We start from the raw sequence: 14,131 nt of genomic DNA on the forward strand, positions 1-14,131 counted from the left end.
CGGATTTGGCGTAAACCCCGCGACCAGCAGTAGTTCCGGGGTTGCTTTCTGCTGATCAGAGCCCGCACTTTCATCGAGGAACACCTCGAATTCAGCAAGAGCTCTGTTCGGCGAGAAGTATGCCCCTACAACCATAGTATGCCACAAATGTGCAGTCACGTAGCCTGGCCCGCACCACCTCTCGAGCGGCGCAGAACCCGCCGATGGTTGAGTGGCCAGCGCTACGAGGCTGTCCAAATCCCACCCAGTTCTCCCTGGACGGCACCGAGTATGGCTCGGCAACTACAGCGACATGAATCAACCACTCTCGCCATGCTCTGGAACAAAAGATCCTGGGCTCTGGCGCAGTGGTTTGATGTTCGCCTGTAAGTAATGATTGGATAGGGGCCATTATCACTCGGTGACCATTCCATCCTCCTCGGCCCGGGGCTCGGTTGTGCTGCCCTTCCTGGTGTCTGGCTGCGAAGAGGATTGTGGTCCTTATCAGCTTTGCTCCGCTTGGGTTTGTGCGGTTGCACGCCTTGCTACCCACCTTGTGAGTGGCCGCTAACCCGGCCTCCGCGCACAGCACGCAGTGTGGTGCTGCGATACATGCGTTTGCCACTGTGGCCGGGACATCCGCAGCGGTAGCAAAGCAGGCTGCGGTCCACCGCGGCCTTACACTTCGCCTTCACGTGGCCCACCTCGAGGCAGCGGAAGCAGCGCAGGGGCGGGCATCGAGCAGCTTGACCTGCGCCGAACACCCAGCCCACCAGCAGCCTTCCCGCCCTCTATGACTTTTTTCGCGCCGGAATAGGACAGCGCAAGCCATATCGTTCCTAGACCGGAGCGACCGTAAATAATCTCTCCGGGCCTAATGTCAGCCTCCGCACAGCCCCCTGCGCGAGCGACCGCCGTCACTACGTCGGTGGACAGGACGGACTCATCTAGGCCCGAAATGCGCAGTTCTGCGCATTTGATGGCCTCGATACACGTACTAATGCTGGGTCCGTGACCTCGGCTAGTTTTTTTGGCCAATGCATCGGCCTTGTCGCCACTTGTCGTACCGGGTACCTCCATGATATATGCCCGGTTTGGGCTTTTCTCAGACGGAGGCCAGAGATGCCCAGATCCTCCAGTCTTATCTCCTTTGGCATCCGCAAGAACTGAGCCAAAGTCTGCCCCACTTTCTGTCGCCTTTGGCTCCAGCAGCGTCATCACGACTGCTGCTGAGCGAGGCGGTCGGAGCTGTTGGCTCCCTTCTTCCGTTTGCCCTTCGGAGTGTCGACCTCCTTCTTTTTTCGATTCCTCGATTCTTCCGGCCTTCCTTTCTTTCCACCCTCGTCCACTTGTCAGGTTTTCAGGTGGTGGGAGGCGGTGGGGGCGGCGGAAGCGCGGGGGCAGTGGGGTGGTTGTTTATCCCCTTCCGCCTTCTTACTCTTCTTTTTTTTCTCCATTTTTTCCGCCTCGAACCAGCCGAGGCATGGCCAGAAGCAGCATCCTCCGGCTTGTTGGACGGCCCTCTCCGGCAAGGGCCGGTCTTGATGCCCGCCAGGTGGGCGTCCAGGTACGACCCGACTTGGGCCATAACCGCTTGACACAGCGTGTCCATATCCATGCTGATGGATTTCCCGCACCTCGGCTTCCCAAATTCTTGTTGAGGGAGGCTGCGCAGGGCAGCTCCGTCTCGACGTGTCCGGTAGGAGGGGGTTGCGGACTACCCTGCTTCCGCATCCTCGAAGTCCTTTAAGATCGGCCAGCTCCTTTCGGAGACTGGCCACCTCGGCTTGCAGCCGATTGTTTCAGCCTGCAGCCGAGCCGTCTCATCAGTGGCTGTGCGCTTGCTGAGCTCCGAGAAGGCATCAGCAATTGCAGCAGCCGCATCCTTCAGGCATTTTATATAGCCTCCAGATAGGTTTTTAGAGGTAACCGCGACCTTGTTAATGATGGCCACGCTGTCGGTTACCTGCTGGCCAAGGTCTTTGTTTGCCGAGGTGCCCTCCTGGTCGTCCTTCCCCGCAGAGGTGCCTCTCTGGTATCCCCGCCTGGTCGAGATTTGCATATCCTGCACCTCTAACTCTGCCTTAAGCCGAAGCCTCTTCTCGCAAGGCCTCCTTCGCTTTCGGCAGACCAGCGTACTTGCCTGTAGTAGGTGGGCGACCTCTGCCTCTCGTCTGTGGTCTTTGTCCCTCAGCTGAGAGACCTGTCGACTCTTCATCGCTTGAGCTGAGCACGGATGAAGCAGGGCGGAATCTCTTCCGCTTCTGCTTCACCCGCTCAGCTCCCTCCGGAATATTTTCTAGCTTGCTTTACCAGAGGACTCACGACCTCCGGTCCCCCTGGAAGCAAAGCTGACGTCCGAGCTTGTATTTGCCCTCAGTTCGGGCTCTTGGTTTGAGGTGTTTGGCGATTTCTGCCTTATGAGGTGCACGTGGCAGTCGCGCAATGGGACACTTCTACGTTCGGCAATTTGTATCGCCGGCGAACTTAAATCTAAACGTGGGCTTTGAGGGCCCACGAAGTGACTTTTGCCCCCCCCAGAATACGATGGGGCTGACCGCGGGATGTTAGCGGTGAGGGATTCTCCCCGAAGGGTACCCTCCTGGGGTAATACTCTTTTTTCGTCACTCATTTCCTTACTTTGAGGGGTAAGGCCCCTGCCCCTTTTAAAGAGGGAGCCGCTCTCCTCTGATTTAAGGGATGAGTTCCCCTGTGTTGCAGTTACGCCAACCCGTTCACCACTGTCGTGGTTCTTCCGGCAAGCCGCTAATCCAGGCCGGACCCGTTCGATCCACAGGACCTACTTGTCTCCGGCCTGGTACTGGATACGCTGCAACCCTATCCAGAACCGCAGTAAGGAGCGGTTATCCCCGGTTTTTATAGAGGTTTTCCTTCCTCGTGGTCCTCCCTTTGCAGGTGACGACCCTCACTCCCGGCACCTATGGGCCGGGTTGCGAGTTCCTACAGCAGCTCTAAGAAGAGCCCTGCAGTAGGGCCGCCCTTGCGGACGGCGCTCCGCCAATTCACGTCCGCATCCCAGTCTACTCTGCTACTCAGAGAAGTACCGGGAGCGGACCCACCACCTCTGCATCCCCGTTGTCCCCTGCTACAGGAGAGACAGGGAGCAGGAAAGTGGCGCACCCTTTCACTAGGGCGCGCCTGCCCCGCCTGGCCCAAAATGGGCTCCGCCGAGGCTGTGCCGCTCTTGGTCACCCTTTCCCTTCGAGTTATGCAAACCAGAAAGGGCTCAAGCCCCCCCACCACGACAAGGTAGCGACACTCGGGGGAACCTAACCTAACCTAACCTAACCTAACCTAACCTAACCTACCTAACCTAACCTAACCAAGAAAATATTAAGATATTGAGGGAAAAAAAAAAAATAAAACAGAATATTGCAATAAATTAACAAACAGTGTAATAAAAGGAATAAAAATAGATAATAAAGTATGCTAATATGATATGGGTCAATCAACTTTTTCTTGTTTTTTTGGCAAAGAACAAATCAAAAAAAAAAAAAAAAAAAAAAAAAAAAAAAAAAAAAAATATTTACATAAATATATGCTTTTATTGTAGAAAACATATTAAATTTTAAAAATTCGAGAGATCCGCGGACTTGTATGATTATTATATGTTTTATATAGCCATAACATAATTCGAGCTCAAAAGTGGTCCCCTGAGTAACCATGATATAATTAGATAACACGGCATGCTGATTAAGATCTAATCAGTGCAATACATAAATAAACACATTTATATCGGTTTTACATGTAAAATATTGTGAAACACATTTTATATAGAATGTTACAACTACTAATTATTCTCTTTGAGTCACTGGTGACAAAAACTGTACAAATATTTTGCCTTTTATTAGTTTTATCTAATTCAACTAAAACGTACATCATAAGTTTTATTTGCCTCTTTCATTTAACAACAAATCGTGTAAAAAAAAAGCGAGTACCGTGAAACTCTTGTGTGAAAAATTAAAAAAACTAAGGCCTTTTTTTGGGGACAAGTTGGTTATCCAAGAGACAAAATGGTGACTCGAGAGACTTTTAAAGTTGACTAGGCTTACTTTTTGGTCACCCATGAGACGAAATGATAACTCAAGAGACTTTTAAAGTGGAATGGACTTGAGCTTGCATATGTGTTTTTTTTATACTTTAGCTTTTATCATTGCATAGCATTATAGCAATTTTACTTAATGAAACTTTAGCATTAGAACTGAGCTCTTCATTAATTAATACCACTGGTCAATACCTCGGCGTCGTCAATATTGAGTACAGGTGTGTCTCCAATATATAAGATATTTTTAAGTTGCTGGACTGGATCGGACATGGCATAAATATCAATGGCACATACATTTCTCACCTCCGTTTTGCCGACGACATAGTTATAATGGCAGAGTCGCTGCAGGGATTGTGACATGCTGAAAGCCTCAATGATCTCCCGAAGAGTGGGTCTCGGAATGAATTTAGACAAGACCAAGGTTATGTTCAACAGTCATGTCATTCCGAGACCAGTTACCGTCGTGTGGCCACGCTCGAAGTTGTGTCTGAGTTATATCTTGGTCAGACTATAAAACTCCGTAGAAACAACTTTGAGAAAGAGGCTAATAGGCGAATACAGTAGGGCTTTCGGGAAACTTTGGCATATCTTGTCATCAGACATCCCGCAGTGCCTAAAAACGAAAGCTTTCAACCAGTGCGTCTACCAGTTTTAACCTACGGAGCTGAAACGTGGACTTTGACTGCGGGCTAATCAACAAATTCAAGGTCGCAGCGAGCTATGGAAGAGCAATGCTAGGGGTTTCTTCGAAGGATAAAATCCGAATCACATAATCTGACAAAGAACGAAACTCACCGACGTTGCTCAGAGAATTAGTACGCTGAAGTGGCGTTTGGCTGGCCACGTATGTCGCAGGACCGATGAACGGTGGAGCAGACGAGACCATGGACGGGAAAAACGTAGTGTAGGCGTCCTGAGGCACGGTGGACGGATGACCTTTAGAGATCGCTGGCGGCGGATGGATACGAGGGGCTGGAGACAGTGTTGTGGCGTGCCGTGGAGGAGGCCTATGTCCAGCAGTAGACTGCTGTAGGCTAACAATGATGATGATGACGTGTCTCCAATGTGAAGTGGCTGATAATGTCTTGGGTAGCGACATGGGCAACAACCTCTTTCACAAAAAACAACTCAAATCACGATGTTGCAACTTACTGACACGCCCTATTGAAGAACTATAGGCCCATCTCGCTGTTGAGCCATGTTTATAAGCTCCGGGGTGTCCAGGGAGCTGTCCAGAGTCATTGTAAATCGTCTCGAACGCAGGCTCGATGACTTCCAGTCACCCGAACAAGCCGGGTTCCGAAAATATAGTACCAGCGTAGACCAGATACATAAGCTGCGGCAAGTCATACAGAAGACGTTTGTGGATTACGAGAAAGTCTTTGATTTGGTTGAAAGTGTTGAAACGCGGGCGGTGCTAGAGTCTCTCCAGCGATGTCGTATTGACTATCAGTATATCGAAATGTTGTAGTGTTTGTATAAAAACGCCACTTTTTCGGTCCGAGTACAGAAACAGAGTTCGAAGGCAATTCCCTTGAAAAGAGGCTTCAAACAGGGAGATGTCATATCTCCGAAACTGTTTACTGCCGCTTTGGAAGACGCCTTCAAGCTTCTGCAATGGAAAGGACTAGGCATCAGCACCTTCGGTTTGCCGACGATATCGTGTTCATGGCAAAGTGGATGGAAAACTCAGCTTGATGCTCGAAGGCCTCAATCGAGTCTCCCAACGGGTGGGCCTCAAAATGAACAGGGACAAGACTACGGTCATGTCGAATGTTCATGTAGTGTCGACCCGTGTTTTGGTTGAGAATTTGGTTCTTAAAGTTCTTGACGCGTATGTATACCTAGGACTTAGGACGAACCATCCAATTAGGTGGGTCCAACTTCGACAAGGTCAATCGCCGAATCCAACTCAGATGGGCACCTCAGGGAGCTCCGCAATGTTTTTTCGTCCAAAATTCCTCAGTGCCTTAAGACGAAAGTCTTTGACCAATGTGTGGTGTCAGTGATGGCATATGGATCCGAGACGTGGTGCTTCACTATATTCTTATAAATAGGCTCAGAGTTGCTCAGCGAGCTATGGAGAGAGCTATGCTTGGGGTTTCTCTACTGGATCGAATCAGAAATGAGGAGATACGTAGAAGAACAGGGGTCACCGATATTTAAAATCCTGAGAAATACGAAAATAATAAGTTTGTTAATGCTAAAATTGCTTTGACAAACAGATCAATGTCTCATGACTCACCAAAAAGTCTCTTGGGTCACCGAAAAGGTCAGCTAGGGGACGATGACCCAAGAGACAAATTCATGTAAAAACCAGTAAAAAGCATAATATAAACGAAAACACAAAATAAAACAAGTTGCTTTAGAATATTAGACCGTCATGCCATGTATTAAGCTCTATTTTGAACCACAATCATGAAAAACTTATGAAATATCGCGGTAAGTCAGGAGAATTGGAATAAAGACACCGTACCTGTGTAAGAGCCCCAGACAAAATGAACAATGCTAAAAAATGCCGCATCAATGGCGGACCGAGTCATGTGACATTCAGATAGGTTGTCTATTGGTCTAGCCAAGGTCATGCGACGTCATTACATTTACACCTACTTTTAGAATGGTAAGTTAGGGACTTAGTATTTTTTATTTTCACAGGGACACTTTTTTAAACCGTACTGTAAAATTAAATATTCAAGTTCTGTAGATTGGCACAACGTTTTAAGATACTAAATGCAGTATTTTATTTAAATAACCCATAACATTAAATACCAGTGAACCATTTTTTTACACCAAGACGAAATTAAACATTGAATGTATGCACAGGGACACGAAATTTTTGTATGGAAGTGAAAATGTGTCCCCTAGAAAACCAATAATTTATCTATAAATTATAAAATGTATTATTCTATATTTTGTTCAGTTGTTGGATGATAGTCTAATTAAATTATTAACATAATAGAATCAATGTATGTCTTATATTTTTTGAAATAAAATAGATTTACCAGTAGTGACACACAAAAACAAGAAATTGTTGATTGACCCATATATTGGTTATATTACTAATTAGCATACACCAATACAAGTAAGAAAAAAATAGACAATAAGTTAATTATAAGAGATTGTTACTAGATTAAATAACAGAACTAGATTAATTAAAATAGTTGTGTGGCGAGCCTATCACCAGTGGCGAGCCGCTCGCTGCTAGCCAGTGGCGAGCCGGTCACCAATGGCGAGCCTGTCGCCAGTGGCGAGCCGGTCGCCAATGGCGAGCCTGTCACAGTGGCGAGCCGCTCGCCGCTCGCCGGTAGCCAGTGGCGAGCCGGTCGCCAATGGCGAGCCTGTCGCCAATGGCGAGCCGCTCGCCGCTCGCCGTAGCCAGTGGCGAGCCGGTCGCCAATGGCGAGCCTGTCGCCAGTGGGGGCCGCTCGCCGCTCGCCGGTCGCCAATGGCGAGCCTGTCGCCAGTGGCGAGCCGCTCGCCGCTCGCCGGTAGCCAGTGGACACAAAACAACACGACCTTACCCTCTCGGCCTTGTGTGGACGCCACGCGATCGCGAACATTTCACCGCGACGCCGCAGGCCAGCCCGGGATGGGCTCCCTCTCTGCGCCCCAAGATGGTGTTGGGGCGCTGCGCCCCTAGGATTTTAGGGGCGCTCGTCCAGGACGGCACGTGCAATGCGGGTCCGGATTCCTCGCCCTCGCCCGCTGTGCCGCCCAAGGGCTCCCTTTCACTTTTCCCTGTCTAATGAGAACAGGTACTCAGCTCAGGTGCCCCATCGGTGACCACAGCCCTGAAAAGGGCTGCACCACCCCGGCATCATTGGGCTTGCGCCCTCCGCCCAATAGGGCTCACCCTCACCTTTCCCTGTCTAATGAGGACAGGTACTCAGCTTGGGCTCGCCCCCTCAAAAAGGCATCGGCCGAAGGCCAGACGCCGCCCTCTTAGGGCCGAAAGGCCCGTTGGCTGGCAAGGTTCGCCCGGCGGCTCCCCTCACCAGACCAACACCCCCCACCCCAGTCACGTCAAAAGTCAGTCACGTCCAGCGACCACAACCTTAAAAGGGCTGCGCCGCCCCGGCATCATAAGGCTTGCGGCGCCCTCCGCCCGATAAAGCTCGCCCTTACTTAATACCTATCCTTTAAGACAGGCAAAAGCAAGGGCTCGCCTCCGTCTGTAAGGCGTCGGCCCGGAGGCCGGACGCCGCCCTCTTGTGGGCCCGAAGGCCCGTTGGTTGGTAAGGTTTGCCCGTTGGCCCTCTGCCTTTGGCTCCCCTCGCCAAACCAACACCCCCACCCCAGTCACGTCTAAGAAGTCAGTCGTCACGTCCGGCGACCACAGCCCTTAAAGGGCTGCACCGCCCCGGCATCATTGAGCTAACGCCCTCCGCCCGATGGGCTCACCCTCGCTTTTCCCTGACCCTAAAGGACAGGTACTAGCAAATCCACCTAATGAATTTACTAGCCGTCGTTGCCCAGGATGCACCAGGCCCAGACGCTACACTTTCCTACCCCATGAGGCCAATGCCTCGGATAGTAGGAAGTTGTAACGCCCGAGCACGCGAGGAGGAATCCGACATTGCACCCCAACCTAACCTAACCTAACCATATGGAACGAGATAAGGTCAGAAAAAGACCTCATCGTCGAAGACGTGAAAAACAAGGATCGATATAGCAAAGGCTCTGAGGAACCAGAATAAGGACGTCTTTCGCGGCCTTGACGAGGAGGACGGCAGAATGGCCATAAAGTACAGGCGTCGAACCAGAAACCCACACACAAACCACGTGGTTATGAGTGTGTCGCCGACCATCTGGCGTCGGGTACTGGAGACGGGGTCTGTGCATATCGACCTTCAGCGCATCCGAGTTGAAGACCAGACCCCACTGATGCAGTGTACTCGCTGTTTAGGCTACGGACACGGCAAGAAGTTCTGCAACGAGTCAGTTGACCTATGCAGCCATTGCGGTGGTCCGCACCTGAGGGGCGAGTGCACTGAATTCCTCGCTAATGTGCCCCCGAACTGCAAGAACTGCACCAGGAACGGGTTGGAACACGCCGAGCACAACGCATTTAGCCACGACTGCCCAATTAGGCAGAAATGGGACGCAATAGCACGGTCCACGGTGGCCTACTGCTAAGGGCAGCCGCGAGAATAACAAGAGGTACCGAAAAGCCCTGGCGAATTTCTGGAAGTCCAAAGTGGAGACAGGCAAATCGATATGTTGGTATTGGTGGGAACTGAAGGGAGCAAAAAAATAGGAAAAAGTTTATAGTGTATTATAAGAAAATAGTAAATAGGTTGATAAAAAGATATAAAATAGGTATAAAAGTATGTTAAAATGATATAATGATTATATTACTATTTAGCATACAAAATATTAGTAAAAATTGTGAAATAGATGATAGTTCTTGTAAACCGTTGTAAATTAGATGAAAAGAGGTAAAGCATTGGATTGGCTATAACATTGAGCAAATACTATGTAATTTGTAACTCATGTTATGTGTAGATCAGGAGTGACTCATGTTAAAACACAAATAAAAATTGCATCCCAAAACCATGCCCACCCAATTAGAATGTGTACATATTATATGACAAACTTGTAAACTAAATGAATTAGAATAAATATATTGTACTAGCCGGTGTTCGCCGCTTGCCACTTGCCGTTGCTGGCCGCTGGCGCCTAGCCAATGCTAGCCGCTAGCCACTCTCCGTGGCTAACTTCGAAGTATGTGAGAAAGATACAGTATGCGGAATGACAGTACGAGGGGTAGAAAAAGCGAGAACTGGAATGAAAGGGACATAGTAGAAATAGGCTCCGATTATGTTGGAGGTAGTAAGGAAAAAAAAAAAAAAAAAAACCTAACCATATGGATAAGGCCTCGAGGCATGTCGAGGGAACAGAAAGGAAAAAAAAAAAAAAAAAAAAAAAACTATCTTTCCTAACCTAACCTTTTTATCCTGGGGTTAATCCTTTACGGACTTCACCGGCCCAGGGACTTCCTCCTTTCGCTCCCGTTCCGCTCCTTCCTTGATCTCAAATCCCCAAATCCCAATGTAACATGCAAATCTTGTTGCACGCCTTGTTCCGTAGGTGTTCCAGCTCGCCTTTGGGCATTAGCAGTGTTGCTACCTTTTCGCCGCCGCTCCTCCCTCTCATCTGTACCTACCAGACTATGAAACGCACATTTGAAATTTTCGTAATCATCTCCATTGATATCGTTCTTAAGTATTTGACGACCATCGCCGCCATAAAGGTACATAACCAAGCAAGCGAGGCATGTAATGCTTTGACATTTATGTTGGTTTCTACGAATAATTCTTCCCAAATTGGAATTGTGACCCCACTGTTTGCTACGACTGATATATACAATTTGCCAGTGACGTCGTCGGGCGGCGCTACCACCACATCCTCCATTATGGATAACGTACAGTTTCCAAGGGCTCTTGCGAATGTCGTTACCAGGTGCCCCTGTGATGTTGCCATCAGCTCGTCTGCATTCTCCAATAGGTACGATGGTATTATGTGATCGCCCTCCGCTTGCCATTGTTTCGCCATCTCCTCCGTACACTGCTTCGACTGTGTCGAACATGTACTTCTGTCCTCCATTATTACACCAACCTCCATCCTCATGTGATGATGATTCTCCAGACTGTCGTTGCTGCTGCTGTTGTTGTTGCTGCTGCTGCTGCTGCTGCTGTTGCTGCTGCCCACTTTCACTCTTTTCGATTCCATGACTCTTTAACTAACCTTCTAACTCCCACGCACTACTTATAATATGATAATAATACGTTGGACGTTAAAACATAACTAATATTTTCGCCCACGTTACATTGCCTTTTATATTCTTTTCATTTGCATATCAACCGGTCACTACATCCTGCAGGTGTGCATTAATATTGTTTGCATTTATTGCAATAAAATTGTCTGCATCCTTGTTGGTCATCTGCATTGGCGGCGTCGGCGCCCGACCTGATGACCTCGGTTTTATTACTTTGTTTACTCGGACGCGCCGCGTGCCGGACCTTGCTGCCGGCCGCCGCCGCCGGTGCATCCCACCACCATCTGCGCGCGCTAAATTCGCCGCCAACCATCACTTTCTTCTATTAGCCAGATGGAGCCATACAGGTGAGTGTTCTTCCCTTAGCCGCTTTCACTGCACACACAACTGCATGCAGCAGAACCTTCACCATTCATTGTTGTCCGTGTTGTCTGTATGTTTTGTCTCTTTCTAATGTGTTTTTTTTCTCTTTTTCAGACATGCATCCCCGTCGTACTTCCTCGACCAGCTCACTGACGCCCCCACCACTCCCACTCCTGCCAATTATTCCTGCCTCGCCGTCCCGCACATCTTATTCCGCCCCCGAATCTTCGTCGACCCCTTTCACCACCACCCACCTCTTTAACCACCGCCTCCACCACCAACATCACCACCTGCTGCACCACTCAGACCACGTGCTTTACGAAATGTTGCCGCCGCCGTTGTCCCTCCCAGAGTCAGCAGCAGCGGCGGCCGCCCGCGGCCCCGTCTGCTCTTTCTCCATGACGACAACAACGACGACGACGCCGCCGCCGCCGCACGCAGAGTACCACCCCCCCTCACCTCAACTCCACCCACTCTTGTTCAGTCAACGGGGCTTCCGTTCGGACAAAGTCGGGAACAAACAACAGGCGTAGTAAATGGGCCCACCTCTCCCGCCCCTCGGTCACTAGCTTAGCTACATCACCTCGGTCGGTAGGTATTTAACACGTTTTTTCCCAATTATTGGCCAAACGTTGCATATTTTGTAACTTAATTGGTATGCAGCGAGAAGACACAAAATTTACGCCTTTTTTTTAAATGCCCGTTACATACAACAAAGTCGTTTCGTCATACAACTTCGTTTTTATTTTTAATTATCTCGAAAAAATAGCAATAAATTGTGAAAAACACGTAAATTTCTATTTCCATTGTCTGTTTAAGACTTAATAAAATAAAATAAAACCGGCCAAGAGCGTGTCGGACACGCCCAATATGTGGGTTCCGTAGCCATTACAAAAAATCAAGTAATATTTTCGTAAGCATTTCGTATTGTGTACGGAATCTTCCATGTTTAAGCATACATATTTTAAGCCGCTATTTCCGCTTAAACTTAACTTTAACTTTAACTTAAACTGTTATTTACGCTTAAACTTCTAATAATTTGCAGCTTAGCCGCGGACGGACAGACATGGTGAAACTATACCTAAGGGTTCCTAGTTGACTATGGAACCCTATTAATTATCGAAGTTATAATCCTTTTTTTATAATAATGGTAACAGGTTGTTAGGGGTTCCGTAGCCGAAGGGTGACAAATTATGGAACCCGTACTAATATGTCTTTCCTAAGTTCAGCAGGGCTACTCCGAAACTCGAAGTTCGTGTCGTGCGGTCCCTCTGACACTTACACTGTTTGATACGAGAGAGAGAGGGACCGCACGACATGAACTTCGAGTTTCGAGTTTCGGAGTAGCCCTGCTGCAGCTGAATAACTACTGCCACAGAGTAACTAATAGTACTGGTTCTGCTCGTGCGTGATCGGTGAATTTGCTGTGTGCACAACATCAGCGCCACCTATGGTCTGCAACTTTGCGGCTCGATCAAGGCTCGATGTTTTGAAATTTCATCGCGAAATTGTGACAAAAATCAAAATCAAACCTATCACGTACCTATTGATTTATAATACAAAATTACTTTGATACCGTGGTTTGGGTGAACAAAGGGTAGTGAATTCATTTTAGTTCATAAAAATTCAATGAGGTGGCAAAGGTGTTTTATTTTGGTTATGTCAGGGCTTGTTTACTTCTCCGTTTTAATAGTCCGTGGTTTTACTAATCGGAATCTTGAATTTAGAATCTCGAATTCATAACAATCAATTTATATTTATATTTTATCAATTTATTTATTATGTAGGTAAATTGCCCTGCATAGGTTTGGTTAGGTTAGAATTGCGTCAAGGCGCGAAACGCCTTAATAGTAGGGGAGCCTACGATGCTAAATCGGGATTTACTCGAGCGTCATAGAGACCTATTGGGTTGCGAAGCTTAGATTATAAAAATAAAAAAATGTCATATAATATATACCTTTTCATCGGTGGGAGTTGTTATAGATTTTCAAAAATGTAAAAAAAAACTGTTGCATGGCCATACTCGAGCGCGTCAGATATTGATATCATCCATGTCCTACGTATTTAAAAAAATGTACATATGTTTATCTGATTGTTTCCATGATGGGGGTGGTCGTACGTAAGGGTTGAAAATTAAAAAAAAAATCGAGCGCGTCAGATTTTCTAAGGGGATGTTAAGAGATCCTAAAAAAAGGCTCTAATATAATAATCTGACGATTTGGATGTGACGCAAATTCGTGGCCATTATTAGAATGTGCATAAAAAATTCGCCATTTTGAAATACTCGAGCGCGTCAGATTAAGATATATATGGTTCATCTTCATGCCATAGACGTGCTGTCTCATAATCTGACGATTATCTGGAGGGATTCGCCTAATTTAATTTATTGAAAAGCTCAGGAAATAGCATGCAAATAAAAAATTGTGTTTTTTTTTTAAGTAGAATACTGTATTTATAGGGAAAAATTTACAAAAAATTAAAAAAAAAAGGTATTTTTTCTCAATTATCACTTCGAGCTAGTAGGTACAGTCACCAGCACCAATATCTGACACAACAAGCGTGCATAAATACCTGATACGACTCTATTTCTAGGGCCGGAAGGACGTGTCAGATTTTTGCACTCTCCGCTGTGGCAGATATTATTGCTGGTGACTGTACCTAGAAAAATATTTTCAAGGGTTTTGTAGTCGGTTCCATTTTCTGTTATTTTTTTATTTTTTGGAGTCTGTTTTACTTTTTGTTATAATTTTTCTTTATTTCTCACATTTTAGTGATTCGTAGCCAAAGAACATCTCACAACGATTCCATTAAGCCCAAACACGGCTTATGTATGTTGTTTTATAACAGAATTCCGTTGCCTACCTTCCGGCTTCAGCATCAGATCAGTTCGAAAGAATCATTAACTTAAAGCTCCTTCTTAGTCACTTATCTAGGTATATTCATCA

Source organism: Choristoneura fumiferana, chromosome 18 (assembly GCF_025370935.1).
Source record: "Choristoneura fumiferana chromosome 18, NRCan_CFum_1, whole genome shotgun sequence".
NCBI lineage: Eukaryota > Metazoa > Arthropoda > Insecta > Lepidoptera > Tortricidae > Choristoneura > Choristoneura fumiferana.